Source organism: Ictalurus punctatus, chromosome 13 (genome assembly GCF_001660625.3).
Source record: "Ictalurus punctatus breed USDA103 chromosome 13, Coco_2.0, whole genome shotgun sequence".
Lineage (NCBI taxonomy): Eukaryota > Metazoa > Chordata > Actinopteri > Siluriformes > Ictaluridae > Ictalurus > Ictalurus punctatus.
Window position 1 is genome coordinate 25,847,010 of NC_030428.2, and position 13,907 is coordinate 25,860,916.

The 13,907-nt window shown below is 38.1% G+C and overlaps 1 long non-coding RNA gene across 1 annotated transcript in view; it reads left to right on the plus strand.

Annotated features, from left to right (window-relative positions):
• Positions 1 to 423: 423 nt before the first annotated feature.
• The window catches only part of LOC124628832 (uncharacterized), a 67,020-nt gene continuing 53,536 nt past the window's right edge, over positions 424 to 13,907 (plus strand). The window contains exon 1 of the long non-coding RNA XR_006983547.2: positions 424 to 446. This is a non-coding gene — a long non-coding RNA (uncharacterized LOC124628832). The remainder of the gene's footprint in view (positions 447 to 13,907) is intronic.

Below are 13,907 nucleotides of genomic sequence, written 5' to 3' on the forward strand. Positions count from 1 at the left end.
TCCCACTAAAACGCCTGCTGTCTGGTCATGTCTCACACGTTCCAATTTGTAACACTCAGCCCAAATCAAATCATCTAAAAAGATACACAGGTTAAAGTTAGTATTAGACTCTGATTTATAACTTGTACTATTTTTCCTTTTTCTTCCTTTTTTTTTTTAAAAAAATATATATGAATAAATATACTGTATATCTATTACTTATGTGAGAAGGACGAGGGACGGGTAGCGCAACGAGAGTGACATCTCTAAAAGTCTCGCGAGTCATACTCACTTCACGTCTGATCTCGCTTCCCCGTGGTGGTTTTAAAACGTGAGTAAGCTGATCAGTTCTTTATGGCAACATCCCCTGCAAATCCTAGGTTGTGTAATTTTGCATATAAGGCTTCAGGGGTGTGCTGGTGATGACTATATTTCCTCTTTGAGAGTGTCGCTGAACTGTTAGCCAGGTAAGTGTTTGGTTGTTTTATTCCGATGTGCAGTTTAAATGTATGTTTTACAGAGATTATTCGTTGAATTGTAGGGTAAAATGGTCAGGTGCTTAGTGTGTGCTTAGTGTGTATAGTATGCACTAAATTAATTGTTTTATAGACATTTTAAACTAAGTAGTCTATTGTTTGTTATAGTTCCGCTTCCTGGTGGATGAGATAGCCAATTTGCATAATCCTTTTTGTAACTCCAATTTAACTACAAGTAAGGTGTGTGTGTGTGTGTGTGTGTGTGTGTGTGATTTGTATCATTTGATTGCTATGAGTGTTGTATTTTAATTCATTATTGTATATTAATGGGGTCATGTGATGTTTATTTAAAAAGACTGTGTAATTTTAGGTGCCTGATGAAGCTGCTATTTAGGACAGCCACTGTTTCTACCCATCTTGAAATGTGATTTATATATTATATGTAAGTTCGTACAAGTCTGTGATCCTTTATGTAGAAGCGGGAAGTAAATATCCTCTGTGAGGTAGCCCCCTCTGCGGTACAGGAGGTAGATTTGTGGAGTTTACTAGGGCATTGCGCTGAGTTTTCTTTTCTTTGATTTGATTGTTGATTCTTTTGTTTCTGATGAATTTTCTTTTTTTAATGATTTTCTTTTTTTTTAAATGTTATTTACATGAATTGTGTTGGGGTTGTGATTTGGATTTGGTTATTTTATAAATTTGACTTTGGTTTGAAGTTGTCTTTGCCCCTGATGGAACCACCTAAACGAATCTCCCTATTTGACTGTGAACTAGCACCGGGAGATTAACGATACCTCTTGGTGGATCATTGGTGTTTCGAATTGTGTGTTGTATCATGTCAAATAAAAATTGTTAATATTTTGGTACTCTGGCGTTCAGTTCATATGTTTGAGTTGCCTGTGTGGGGAAAATTTGGGCTCTCCTACCAATAAAAATAGGAGTGGCATAGTCTTACACGCGTAATGTGTTAGGTTTGTGGTAAAGGGACATATAGGTGTGTGTGTGCTAAAAATGCTAACTAGGTTCAGTTCATGCCATGGCGCAAAGGGGCTGAGTGAACAGGAAAGAAGTCCTTTCAGTTCAGTTTGAACTAAGCCAGGAGGTTATTATGGGCACATGAAGGAAAAAAAATAGAAATCCCAAATGCATCTGACTATCTGTGTTTAATAGTTTGCCCTAATCATTGTAATTATGCTACTGACGAAACCTTGTGATATAACACACATATCTAATAGCTTCATCGTTGAGCTAGTTATCAAAATTACATTTTTTACATAGCCTTCGCATCTATTATCGGTGAGAACCAGACACTCTATGAAAAAGTACAAGTCTGGACTGCGAGACGAGTTTGACACCTTCAGGCAAGGTTTGATTGCAGACGTACTCAATGCACCGAGAGATGCTGTGCCGGTCTGAAAGCACCACCTTTCATTCATCAGACAAGTTGCAGAGCTCTTAAATCAGCCTGATGCCTTTTGATAGTCACCTCTATGCATTACAAAAAAATAAAGACAACTCCAATTCCAAAAAAGTTGGGACAGTATGGAAAATGCAAAAAACAAACAAAAAAAGTCATTTGAAAATTCGATTCATCCTGTACTATATTGAAAACATATTATTTACACATTATATGATGTTTTCATTTGTGAATTTAATTTATTTTGGAAAATATACACTCTTTTCAAATGTGATGCCTGCAACCCACTCCAAAAAAGTTGGGACAGACGACTATTTATCACTGTGTAACATCACCTTTTATTGTAATAACACTTGTTAAAGGTTTATTTTACTTTATTCATCCATTATGCATTTCTTCAGCTGTGCAACCGTACAAGGCCTTCGTTGCCTTATTTTGCACTTCATAATGCACTACACATTCTCAATCTGAGACAGGTCAGGAATGCAGGCAGGCCATGCTCGCACCTGCACTCTCTGCTTATGCAACTGTGTGTTTGTAATCCAGGCAGAATGTGGTTCGTTGTTGTCCCGATTGAAAATGCAGGGACGTCCCTGGAAAAGACGACGTCGGGATGGCGGCATATGTTGCTCGAAAATGTATACATATCTTTCTGCATTAATGCTGCCCTCACAGATGTGCAAGTTACCCATGCCATGGGCACTGACACACCTCTATTCCATGACAGACACTGGATTTTGGACCTGACGCTAATAACAGCTTGGACGGTCCTTTTCCTCTTTGGCCCAGAAAACATGATGGCTGTTTTGTCCAAAAACTATTTGAAATTTCGACTCGTCGGCCCACAAACCACGATTCCACTGTGCTACTGTCCATCTCAGACGAGCCCGAGCTCAGAGTAGTCTACGGTGCTTCTGGACAGTGTTGATGTACGGCTTCGGCGTTGCATAGTAAAGTCTTAACCTGTATCTGTGGATGCAGCGGCGAATGGTGTCGACTAACAAAGGTTTACCAAAGAATTCCCGAGCCCATGTCAGGATATCCATTACAGACTCATGACGGTTTTTAAGACAGTGATCTCTGAGGGATCGGAGATCACACGCATTCAGAAGTGGTTTTCAGCCTTCCCCTTTACTCACCGGAGATTTGACCGGATTCCTTGAATCTTTTAATTATATTGTGCACTGTAGAAGGTGAAATACCCCAAATCCTACCGATTTGTCTTTGGGGAATGTCGTTCTCAGAGTGTTGGATTATTCGCTGATGCATCTGTTGGCAGATTGGCGAGCCTCGACCCATCCTTGCTCATGAAAGATTAGGTCTTTTTTGGAGGCTCCTTATATACTCTGATTGGACGGTTGCCTCACCTGTTTCACATCATCTTCTTATTTCAATGTGTCACATTGCTATTAGTCCCAAATTGCCCTGTCCCAACTTTTTTGGAAATCATTCCTCTTTGCTTTTAGTAGCATTTTCCATATGGTCCTAGCTTTTCTGGAATTGGGGTTGTAAATAAGTAAAATCAGGATGGAAAATATAACATATGGAAGACAGCAATGACATGCATTTGTACTTTTACAGCACTGTGTTGTGCTGGAGGGACACGTGATAACGATGCCAGTAAATTAAACCCGGAGTAGACAGAGAACATAGAGCAACACAGCATGTGTGCATGTCGAATATATATGCCTCTCACTGTGCTGCAGGCTTTATGTTTCTGCTTCCCGAGTCTCTAAAGCAGCCAGTTGGTGTTGCCTCTCCAAGCCAAGCATCAAGTCCTGTGGATCTGTGTGAGAAGAAAGCAGAGCAGAGGGAACGCTGTCTGCTATGTGTTTCTCATACCAAATAATCCGCCTGGAGTCACACATAAAAAAAGACTACAGAAATTCAGTGTGTGTGGGTATGTGTATGTCTAGGAGAAGGGGGGGAGGAATAATGGTACTCCTCACCATCTTTCCTCAAATATTTAAGCTTTGCATTCCATGGCTTGGAATTTTAACAAGAAAACTTTAAATAATTAAAAAAAAAAAAAAAAAAAAAAGAGCAGGGGATGTAGAATCAGTTGGTGGAAAAGCATAAGGTTCTGATTTCAAACTAAAAGTTTAGGTGTAGAAAATCATGCGCAAATGATTTTAAAAAAGAAATACAATTATAAAAAGTTCCCATATTGACAGAGTCTACGGAGCACGTTTTGTAAATTTATCTTAACGCAGTTCCTACCTACTGTTAAAGTGTACAATACAGGACAGTGATCATACAGCATCATTTAACAGGGTCGAGAATGGAGATTCGATGTACAGATTAATACAACTGAAGGGAAAGTATTAAATTTAAGTGAACAAATCCATTTCCACCGTTTGAACACACAAATATCTTGAAATTAATCATCACTATCTCAAAACAAGGAGAAACTTTCTCAAAATATTGAGAAACCTCACGTGCAAATGATTATAAACAACGAATGCAGTTTTAATCTAGTTGATACGGATGATCAAGAGGAACCAACTTTTGCAAACACAACTTGAGCAGAATGTTTCACAGTGGTAAGTTTTTATTTTCTAATTCTCTTACCTTTCAGGTACAATGTAAATTCTAATGGCCCACCAGCAGACCGTTGTGTTGTTAAGTGCAAAATTCTGCTATATACACAGTTTCTTTGTGTACGTAGGTGCTCATCCGATATATCTTTGGAAAGCTAGGATTCTTGTGAATCGATTGAACAACAGCAGCTACAATCAGCGTCTCTGTCAGTCCACCAACATACAAACAAACATTAAAAAAAACTGAGGCAACTTAGCGAACATTAGTCAGCACGTTAGCAGAGGTCTACAACTAAGCCATAACACAAAACTCTGCATTTGAACAGCAGATACTTCATAAAATAATCAAACACACTTACAGGTTCTGATTCAGAAGCACAAGATTGTCCGAGCAAAGAGAGAATCACCACACTTCTCAGGAGTAGCCTTTGTGTGTAGCCTGCCTTGTACTCGCCCAGGTTCAGGAAGCTGTCCTCCGTAAAATGTGCTGTGCACAAGCAAACGTTTGGGATTGTACTGCTCAGGAACAGCATTATAAATAAACAGTAACCACTGATTCCTAATTTCATCCATTTTTTGGAAGGTTAAACAAGGGGTTTTTGCTTTCACACTGAAACACACAGTGTCTCCTCGACATGTCGCCTGAATACATTGACACCTCACCTTCTTTCTTCACGCCTGCCTTTGGGCGGGATTATGCTAATAGATTACATAGTAATGTAGACGTTTGGTTTGGCAGGTCTGGAGCAGTGTTCTCTGTTAGATAAAATAAATCCCTTTGGGGAGACTATGAGCTTTGTGACTTTGCAGATCTTATACATGCACAAACAGACACATTACAAACAAAAGGAAAACATTAAAAATCATGATACGACTCCTTTAATACGCTGTTATACTGACAGGGTCTATGGAGCATATTTTGCAAATTCACCTTAATGCAGTTCCTACCTACTGTAAAATTGCTAAATACAGGGCAGTGATCATGCAGCATGATTTAACAGGGTCCAGAATGGAGAATTTATGTACAAATTAATACAACTGAAGGGCACGTATTCAATTTAAATGAGCAAACCCATTTCCACCATTTGAACACAATTTCAAGTATCCTGAAATTATGCATCCCAAGCTGAAAATAATGAGAAACATTTCTGCAAATTATGACTTAATATTATGTTCCTATTAGAGATTTGCTTCACGTTCACATGTCCAATACTAGCATTTAAAATCCTGCAAAAAGGTTTTCTTCCACATGGTTTTAAAACATCTGTCATCAGCTTTAAATGCTATTTGAAATCAGACCTCATTTAAATATTGTTTCCTCTCCTACTTATTTACATTATTTACACATTATATGTCTTTGTAAGTCACTCAGTTCATCAGATTGCATTCACACATTAGCCTCTTTATTATGGATCTAATGATGGCGTGTTTAGTTTGTTTGAAGCAATCCCTGTTGTATTTTTCCTCTCGCCTATCTTTATATATGTGAGAACATGGCGTAATACTCGGTCCAAGAGCGCCTGAGTGAGGTAGTCTTGGTCCATTTTTATATGAACTCTAGAGCAGTGAGAAAGTGAGCCAACTCCAAATCGAATCATCTGCAGGAAGTGAATAAAATATCTCATGCATTTTGGGTTGCAGTGTTTGTTTAGTGGATGTAATTGATCTACCAAAGGACTGAGCTGTAGTGCTGTAGAAATGCCTTGTGCTGAACAAATAAAAATAGAAAATAAATGCTGTGTGAGATGCACAAATGTTTTAAACTAGTTATTTATATAACCATACAATTTATACATATTTATCTAGCACCAACCTTGTTCCCCATGGTTGGTGGATTCACTCCAGTTTCCACCCTAGACCAAAAACATGCGTTGTAGGTTGATTGACATCTCTAAATTGTCTGTACTGTGTGAATGGGTGTGTGAGTGTGTGTGCCATTGTGCCTGTGATGGGTTGGCACCCCATCCACCCGAAGCCCTGTGTCCCGAGTCCCCAGGATTTCAGGCTCCAGGCACCTCTTTACCCTGTGTAGGATAAGTGGTACAGAAAATGGAGGGATGGATGCATGAATGGTTTCCTTTCTAGTACAGTGTGAACCCAAACCATGAACCAAACGAATCATTTTAACACTGATTCAGACTGGGCAGATGGACTAATAGGTGGGAAAGTAGTAAATCAGGATACTGGCATTTTTATTCACATTTGCACCTCTTGTTAATAGTTGAAGTAGATGTGAGTTGCAGAATCACATCGCATCAGGTACAAGATAACAGTCCAAACAGCTGCAAAGAATCAATTTATGCGGGTGACAAATGCACCCTGTAATCTCACCACACACTCCAACATTCACACTACTACTAAATTCATTTCAGACACTTTTGGGTCATATTCATAAAGAACCCAGATATACTGAGCTGTTTTCTGTTTTTTTTGGCTATGGATGCGTTCCTATTTCCAGAAAGACCATTTAATGAATGGGCCAGTGGGAAAAGCAACTTTGCTGACACAGCTCTCCAATATATGTGAGTCTATGGCTTTGCAGAATCTCTGCACCAGCCCTCTATCTTAAGATACAAAACGCCTTTAAAGATAATCTCAAAGCAGCCTGACCTCATGCAAAATTCATAGCAAAACAAGTATTTGCTTAGATTTTGCATGAAAAAGTCATAAGAAAAGCTACAAACTGCTAACCCTGTCCATTATACTAGCCTTAAACAGGTGGACTTTGATCTCATGAAATAAACTGCACAAATTCAATAGAGATATGGTTAGTGCAAACCAGAAGAGGGTACAAATACTAACTGTGGCTTTTGATACAAACTGAGACTTTGTAAACATGAACCAGGTTTACAAGAGACACTTATAGATGCTTAATGCATATCATAATCCATAAATATGATTAGACAAAGTCAGGAAACAGGCTCAGAACGTACATAAATAAGGACACTGAGCAAGGCTTTGCAAAACCAATGATAAACCATGTACTGGTGCCAACTACGTTCATTGGAAAGTAGCTAAAGACTGCTAAGTAGCCAAAAAAAAGTGCTAAATGTCCCTAGATGATGTCATGCTTTAATTAGCATATTCATGATGTCATTGCATCATATTTGCATTCTGCCTAATGTCAGGCCTTTACATCTGTTTGCTTCTCTCCTGCTCTCTGTGCTCACATGCTGTATTTTAATACAGCCGAATTCCCAATAAAGCTGTTCCCATTTACATATTTTTCTGTTACATATTTGTCAAACAACAGAGTATGAAATAATGACTGAAATATGGTCCATTAAGACTACAAGTCAACCAGTAGTCACTTCCAAGTCATTTCCAAGCTGCTGCTCTGCACTGCTAAATCCCTGATTTTAGAATGTTATCTGACACACGCTGTAAGTTAAAGGCAACTTTTTTGGCAAGATTTACATGTAAAAATGATCAGTCAGAGAGAAAGTTAGAAGCAACAGAATGCCTTTTTTTATTTTTACTTAAATATATTACTGACCATCACACACATATGTGCTTGTTAAACAAACCATTCCTTATTTATTCCCCATTTACTGTTATAAAAAGCTCCACTCTTCTAGGAAGTCTTTCCACTAGATTTTGGAGCATGGCTATAGGAATTTGTGTTCATTCATCTACAAGAGCTTTAGTAATATCAGGCACTGATAATGAGTGATGAGGTCTGGGGTGAAGTCGGTGTTCCAGTTCATCTCAAAGGTGTTCATTGGGGTTGAGGTCAGGGCTCTGTGCAGTTCTTCCAGTCCAAAGTTGGCAACCCATATCTTCATGGAGCTCGCTTTGTGCACAGGGACATTCTCATGCTGGAACAGGTTTGGGTCTCTTGGTCCCAGTGAAAGGAAATTGTAATGCTACAGCATACATAGACATTGTAGATAATTCTGTGTTTCCAACTTTGTAGCAACATTTTGAAGAACCAAATATGGGTATGAAGGTCAGGTGTTCACATACTTTTGACCATATAGCGTATGTATCATGCATGCCTTGTATTACTTGGTATATACTTATTAAATAATATGGCTAGATATGATATGAAATGATACGAAATGATATGGCCAGAGCCATATCACCCTGCAGTTCTCGCCTGGTTTCCCACTGAGCCTGGGTTGAGCCTAGCCAGTACCAGGATGGGAGACCTCCTGGGGAAAACTAGGATTGCTGCTGGAAGTGGTATTCCTAAGGCAAGCAGGTGGTGCTCACCATGTGTTCTGTGTGGGTCTTAATGCCCCAGTATAGAGATGTGGGACACTATACTGAAAACAAAAAATAGGATGAGACGTTAAAGCAAGCTCCTGACTCTCTGTGGTCATTATAAATCCCACACTTCTCATAAAGAGTAGGGGTATAACCCTGGTGTCCTTGCGAAATTCCCCCAATGGCAGTTATCTCTCATGGCCCCCTAATAAACTCCATCCCTGAATTGGCTACGTCATTCTCCACCAATATCTGGTGTACGGTGAGCGTTCTGGCGCACTATAGCTGCCGTCGCATCATCCAGGTGGATGCTTCACACTGGTGGTGGTTGAAGAGATTTCCCCCCATACAATATAAAGCGCTTTGAATGCCTAGAAAAGTGCTATATAAATCTAAGGAATAATAATAATAATAATAATAATAATAATAATAATAATAATAATAATAATAATAATAATTATTATTATTATTATTATTATTATTATTATTATTATTATTATTAATAATAATAATAGCTGCAGGAAAATAAACTAAAACATACTATTTTGCAACGACTTTACCTGACGATGGCAAATCTTGAGCATATGTAAATATGACGTGCAAACATTTTTTATTTTTTTTGTGCTTTTTACCCTAGTCTTGGTTCAGCAGATTTGCAGAGCAGTTGACTCAGCACAAGAGTCAACACACTTTCCCTCCTAATTCTTATAGCCTGCAAAATACATCCCACCTTGATTGTATTGTCACGGCAGCCCATGGGGTGTTGTTAACTGCGGCACTCAAAATGTGTTCTGATGACAAGTAGAATAAGTGCTGAGTGTGGAAGAAAGCGAGGAAGAAAACGGAAGAGCAGAGCATCGAGAAGTGATGGGAGACAGAGAGGGAGTGGCTGACATTGAAACTGATCATCTGTAACTGAACTGGGACTCGACATAAGTCTTTTCTGTCTTGACAGAGTGCCTAGAGCGATGTGACCAGGTCTGTATTTGAATAACTTATGCCCTTCTGCTGCATGGAATACACCCTATATACCCTCATGGCCCTTTCTCTTTCTTCCTAACTTTCTAGCTTTCTCACTTTCTTGCTCTTTCTGTCTGTCTCTCTGAGGGACATATAGGCAGAGGGCTGGATGGTAAGAGGTCCACATGGTGTCGCGAATGCCTGAAGAAATCAGCCATTTAAAATGACCTGTCATTTTTGAGGTTTGAACAGAAACTCTCTTGTCTAATAGAGTTTCCCGTTTTCTTCTTTTTTTTTCCAGATGAGTATGAGTGCATGGTTTTTTTTTTTTTTTTTGGCACTCTATTATACCGATACTGATATCAGAACCATCATGGGACATTTTATTTCGCTCTGTTTATGTTGGTTGTGCTTGTCTGCTGATATCAGCGAGCTCGTCAGGCTGAATTTATGTTTAAGGTATAACCTGTTACGGTAGTTTAACAGTACCTCAATATACAGTGCCCTCCACTAATATTGGCACCCTCGGCTGTGAAAATTTGTCTTCATTGTTGAACCTTTTGATGTTTTATACTCTGCTCTCATGGATATCAAACAGTTGCAAACACAACACAGGTTTATCCAAAAAAAAAATAATCTTTGTTAAATATAGGTGTGTAACAATTATTGGAACCCATTTAGTCAATATTTTGTGCTACCTCACGTTGCTCCTTGAGGTTGGCGAATACATGGCAAGGGATCTGAGACCATTCCTTCATATAGAATCTTTCCAGACCTTTAAAATTTCGAGGTCCACGCTGGTGGACTCTCCTCTTCAGTTCACCCCACAGGTTTTCTATAGGTTTCAGGTCAGGGGACTGGGATGGCCATGTCAGGACCTTGATTTTGTGGTCAGTAAACCATTTTTGTGTTGATATGTTAAAGGTAGCACCATGAAGTTGATTATTTTCCCTAAGGTTAGTGTTCCTGAAGAGTTTTATTCCTCTTATACTACAGCAGTTTGCCAGTGATTCAAATGTTTTATTTTATTAAAGAATGACACACCATTTTTTTTTATTTACCATTTATTCAGTAGTTGCACTTCATTATAGCAACTATAAAATGAGAGTTGTTCTCTCACTTTCTCTTGAAGCTAACATGACAAAAAAAAAAAATATGCAGCTTGCTGCCGAGAAAACAGAAAGTGCAATATCCTCCATCCTCAAGACTTTCCAGTGTTGGAAAACCTAAAGTTTTTCTAAAGATGAATTGTTTTTCTTGTAATAAACAATGTACAGTGCAGGGCCGGAAAAATAGCTCAGGGTAAAAATGCCACCGAGAATGTATATGAATATTTCAATTGTAACAACAACAACAAAAATCAACCCATAGTTAATTCCTGTTTTTAAAAAAAAAAAAAATAAAAAAAAAAAATAAAAAATAAATAAATAAATAAATAAATTATTAGGAACATTTGATATACAATATATACTAAATATAAAGAGCAATCTAGGTTGATTCAAGCGATATTTCTGAAATCTCTACGAGTGTTGTTAATGCACAGAAAAGATGGAGCAGTTTTTGATTAAAAAGAATAAAATCAGCCATTCAAACCCGGACACACCATCAAACACGCCAACAGAAGAAAAACCAAAGACATCCAAATCCACTGTGAAAATATCTACTAACGAGTCATGGACTGGCTCGATGCAGAAACTCATGCTAATGGCGATCTGGCTATCTACTGCAAGGCCTGTAGGTCACTGCCAGCAGTGCCAGCTGCAACAGCTTTGTCTCGTCATAAAATATACGAAATAATTAAAAGTTATGGAAGATGTTTCTTTAACTAATACAGTGGTGGTTTGGCAGTTACGGCTCTGGGTTACTGATCGGAAGGTCGGGGGTTCAAGCCCCAGCACTGCCAAGCTGCTACTGCTGGGCCCTTGAGCAAGGCTCTTAACCCTCTCTGGTCCAGGGGGCGCTGTATCACGTCTGACCCTGCGCTCCGACCCCAACTTCCTGACATGTTGGGGTATGTGAAGAAAAGAATTTCACTGTGCATATGTATGTGATCGATAAATACTCATTAACATTATAACAAATGCCACTGAAAATCATCTCCACAGGGCCCCTTAATAAAAAAAAATAAGTGAATTTCTGACCCTGGTACAGAGTCTATAGTGTACTGTATGTAAACCAGTACTGGCCTTGATCACATTTTATCACTATCTGAAAAGTCTGTTCTGCTAACGGTGGCTTTGGTGTGTAAAATTTGAGACATATTGCACCCAGATAATACTCCCTAAGTGGCTCTGCTTCAGTGGACCCAGAAATGATAGGGTCAGGGCTGTATCATCGGGAGTGCCGCTATCCGGAAAAGTGGGATTTGAGGCCGAGAGAGCAGCACAGATTTACTGCCTGCTAGAACATTTAGAAGAGAATTAAATAAACTCATGGAATAAAAAAAATGAATAAAGTAACTGAAAGAAAATATTCTTTGTGCTCAGTGAGTAAAGCAGCCCACAGAAAATGCCCATGTGTCAGCCTTTATAACTGTATTTTAGAGCTCAGTTAACCTGTTGGAAGCCAAATACTCACTGTGGTTTTAAATGATGTTTAATCCACTTGAGTTGTAATTGCCGTACTGCAGCGGTAACCCATGCTGAGGACCGAGAGGCAATGAATCACAGTCTTGTATTGACTCTGAACCCGTACCCACTACACCATTTCACATCATCATCACGAAACAGATTGGATTGCTGTAAAAATGGATTCGGTCTAATTCAGGTTCTATAAGCGATAGATTATTCTTTCTCAGCTTTTCTCAACACTGCTAAGAACAAATAATGTCGATCAGATGTGCATTGATGAGCCTATCGATTCTGATGGTTTATCCCTAAGAGATATGTTTTACTGAAGTGTGTAATGTATTGTGAACCTCTCATTTCTGCGCTGTTGGTTTGAACACCTCATTTTACACCTTTTAAACGGGGAAATTATAACGCAGCAAACTAGTGGCGATGTATTAAACGTTGAAATGATTCTAATCGCAACATGCAGTCGCATGTGTAAATACGCACCTGTAAATAAATCTCAGTATTGGCTATAAAATTGCTCATCATCGTGGTTTCCCTCAATCATTCTTACAAAATAAGAGTCACGGTTAGACATCATGCAAAATAGTTTATACACTAATACTACAGTCATGTTGGTATGAATACACACCAAATATATATATATATATTTATATGCTTCGATTAATGAGAAGATGTCACGAGGCTTTCATGTGTCAAAGGTAAATGTGGATAAATAAAATAATTCAATGCATGCACTGTATTAAATAATAATAAAATATAGGCACATGTAAAGAACATCATCTGTAAAGTTAAGATGCTTTCAAAATAATATACTGCAAATAAATAAATAAATAAATAAATAAATAAATAAATAAATAAATAAATAAATAAATAAAGCAGAAAACTAACTTAAGTAAATATTTTACGTGGTCACCCTTTGCCTTTAAAATGGTGTCAGTTCAGTCAGGGTCACTGTCAAACAATTTTATCAAGAGATCAGCCGATACGTTTTGCCTTAAGTACTTTTCCGAGAACCGGACACAGTTCTTCTGCAAACTTTGGCTGTCACACTCACGTCTATTTTCTGCCACGAACAATAAACGATCATTTATTTCTTACACACAGTATGTCAGGTATTCTAATGTATTATGCATGATTTATAAAGTACAAACATTTGTTTTATATAGTGTTATGATTGTAATGTTACATTAGATTAAACATTTACACAGGCTTTGCTATAACGCATTATAACGTCCATGTCCACGTGACATGTTTTTATAAACACGTTATAACGTGGTATCTAATCTGACACTATAACATCATATGCTGATGCTTTATGACGTTCAATGCATGTGATTTATTCTATGAGATATACCTATGCGTCTACAGTGTTGTTACAAACAAATATCACAATGCCGAATGTCATCTAAGTGGTACGTATTTAAGAAGAAACATTTACATGGACATATGTTGTACTGTATAAAAAAATATGTCTGTTATTATGCATTATAACATTCATGTCTACAATGTTATAAAGTCATTTGCTGCTGGTTTACAATGTGCGATGCACGTGAATGAGCATTTATACATGCCCATACCGGACATTATCATATTTTATATATTAATCATAATAACAGAGACTTGGTTATTAGATTAGTGTGCTCAAACAGACACTATAATGCATCATGTAGCCTAATTTTATGATGTTGTCTAACCATCATATGCTGATGTTTTATAAAGTGATATATGTGCATGTAACAATATACAGTTA